The sequence below is a fragment of the Manduca sexta genome, unplaced genomic scaffold (genome assembly GCF_014839805.1).
Source record: "Manduca sexta isolate Smith_Timp_Sample1 unplaced genomic scaffold, JHU_Msex_v1.0 HiC_scaffold_3175, whole genome shotgun sequence".
Taxonomy (NCBI): Eukaryota; Metazoa; Arthropoda; class Insecta; order Lepidoptera; family Sphingidae; genus Manduca; species Manduca sexta.
Window position 1 is genome coordinate 11929 of NW_023594214.1, and position 3317 is coordinate 15245.

The following is a 3317-nucleotide window of genomic DNA, read 5'->3' on the forward strand; positions in this document are numbered from 1 at the left end:
CCTGAGAAGTTCTCTATAGGAATTTCGAGGGTGTGTGAAGTCTACCAATCCGCACTAGGCTAGCATGGTGGACTAAGACCTAATCCTTCTCAGTAGTAGAAGAGGTCCGTGCCCAAGAGTGGGACAGTATATAATACAGGACTGATATTATTATTATATTATTAACCGCTCCGCCAAGGCAGCGGATTTTTTAATACACGCCACGAGATTTTCGTCCGTTATCGATTGCGATGCATAAATATCGTAACGTGTCTACTGTCTAATGTAAAGTACAATGCTGTATGTGAATAAGGTATCTTAAAACTTTAGAATAATTATTGTAACTCTACAACGTGAAATATGTCAGGCATTCTTTTATTTTATCTGGGAGAATAAAAATAAAACCACGTGTATTATTAACTTCGTATATTGCTATAACTAAAAAAACATAAAACAATGTTGTACTTTTTCGTCGCCCGGGACATGATCCCGGTACTATAGCCGCTCATGCTGTTCAATAGGTATTATAACTAGCGGTCGTTATAATATGCCAGATATTTTGTTTTAGAAAAAAAAATATTAAACATCTATTTTATAAAATCAAAAAGTATGTCTTAATTTTTTTATGACTAAATCTCACAGTTAACTTTAAAATGGAATGTTTACTTTTTTTCCATAAAAAAGAAAAATATGTTTCTAAATCAATATCTGACATATTATAGTTTCCTCAACTTATTTTGTTTTTTGGTAACTTGAAAAAAAAATATTCTTAATTAACAAATAGTTTTGGTCATATAATGTCGAAAAGTAAAAAAAATATAAAAGTGTCGTTTCGACTCGTTATAGGTTGTTAATTATAGCCTCTTTAAGTAACATAAATAGAAACAGGATGAAAAAAATAAAAAGTATTTGAAATTTCGAGTTTGTCAAATTCGAGGTATCAAAGTGACATCTGTCAAAAACAAAATGTGACTTTGACAGGCGGTATATTCGTTATAGATTGTTCAAATACTTTTTATTTTCTCACTCAGGAAGGGTATCTTAAAATCATTATGTTATATAGATGTAAATGATAAATAATGAATTTAAGGCGATGCGAACTGGTATGAAATGGCAAAATTACTCAACTTCTTTTTTATAAATTAATGTAAAACTACTTTATATGTGTTTATTTAAAAATAATTCATTTGTCACATAAATTTAAAGTCTATTTCCAAAAACTATCGTCCAATTTATAATGTAAAAAAGCCATTTCAATCAACTCACTTCGATAGGCGCACGCAAAGCCAAATTAAATTCGCATTCGCATAAATTTTCTCTTGCATTCGCTAAAAGCAATCTGATTCGCCTTCGCGTACGCCCAGAAGTTCGAACTCACCGTCCGATGAAGTAACAATATTTACAATAACTGTACCCGGTAACAACAATGACTACGTTAGACTATACTATATGTACAAATGTGTCATACCTAATCTTCAGTCCCAGCCGTGGTGCTCATGATGGATGGGTACCCACACTTTCTCCCACACCGGCTTCCATACTTTCTTCCATGCTGGGACCTCTACGGTCTTCCATACTGGCACTTGGATTTGCTTCCACTTCTCTACCCAGATCTTCTTTTGTACAGGTACCCAGACTTCCTTCTTAATGGTTTTCCAGATTTGTACTTTCTCTTCAACCCACTCTTGTTTCTTCTCTGTTACCCAGGCTTGTTTCTTTTCGGTTTTCCAAACCTGTTTCCACTCTTCTTTCCATTCCAATTTTTCTCTGTTACCCATTCCTGTTTTGGACTGTCTTCCAGACCTTGTCCATACTGGCTTCCAGATCATCTTCTTCCTCCAGAGATCGTGGCTTGTGTATTCCCATCCGTGGTCGTCTTTTCCCAAGTATTTCTCACCGGGCACGCCCTCTTTTACCCACGCTGGAATGAAGTTCTGTTTCCATTCGGGTACTTGTACGTCCTGGTTACTGGCACTTGGATTTCCTTCCATACTGGTTTGTAGACCTTTTCCAATCAGGTACTTGAACCTCCTTCCATATTGGGGATCTGAACTTCCTTCCAGATAGGTTTCTGCACCATCTTCCAGGCGGGGACTTGTTCCTCTTTCCATTGCTGCACTTGTTCGGTCTTCCACGCTGGACTTTTCTCCCTTCTTCCACCTCTGGTTTCCAGATTAACTTTTTATCTGTTTTCCATATTTGTTTCCACTCCTCCTTCCATACGAGTTTCTTCTTCCATACTCCCTCTGGGGGGGAGTGCTAGCTCTCCTGGGGTCCGCTTCTCCCGCACGAGCTCTGGCCCCTGGGCCAAGTCCTGGACTGAGAAGTGCGAGGGACGCCGCAAACGCGAGCGTCACGCATATCTGTAAAAGAAATTAATTATGAATACAAACATATTAACCTAGAATTTATAATTAGTTAATTAATAATAATTTATTGTTCTTTTAGTAACGTACGGTTACATCACAACAATAGCCATAGTTATAATATGCGAGTGAAATTAACTGTTATGTAAGTGAATATGCAAACGCTCAAACTTCTATCATTAGGTACGCATTGAGACCGATTATATGCAAATCTATTCACAATTATGTTAAATGCAGCTTTTTTGTTTCAATACACATGACGATACATCTTGATCTAACAAATAGTGCGCTGACCTGTTGTCAAAAGTTATATACTCATAACGGTTAAAATTACTTAGAATTAATTATTTTTGTGCTGATTTTTTGGTTTTATTATTTATACGTCAAAATTTAAAAATAAAGATGCTTTAACTCTGACTTCCAAATTTTTGTAAATGAAGTAAGTTAAGTTTTATTTTTGTTAATAACAATTGTTTAAGAATTGTATTTAAAAATAAACACAAAAGGCATTAAAAATCTCCTTAGACCGTCTTAGTTTCCCGAACATTAAACCTCTCAAAGCGAATATAGTTCCAAAGCTATAATAAAAAAACACGGTTAATCATCTCAGCAAATTGCTTTGAAATGCGAAGTTAACTACTTCGGAAGCGATACCTTAATTACACCGGTAATATGAAATTGTAAAAAAATGTACCGTTATAATTTTTTAAATGAACGCATAAACAATGCTTTGTACCTTGTTCTTTAATTCTATACCATTTGGATAATATTTGAAACAAAGATTGAAGTATTTATATAAAAACTTTTTAATAGACTCCTCACGTAATATGAAAAAAAAGTGCTATTAAAAATAACAAAAATAAATGTCTAATGTCAACCCGCATTATACGCAAATACATTTAACTGTCAACTGGATACGTGCAACACGGATGGCATTACGGAGAAACTGCGTAAGAAAAAATGAAAAAAGCT

General features: G+C 34.9%; 1 pseudogene; it reads right to left on the reverse strand.

Annotated features, from left to right (window-relative positions):
- Positions 1-390: 390 nt before the first annotated feature.
- Positions 391-2238, reverse strand: LOC119192790 (annotated as a pseudogene).
- Positions 2239-3317: the final 1079 nt, after the last annotated feature.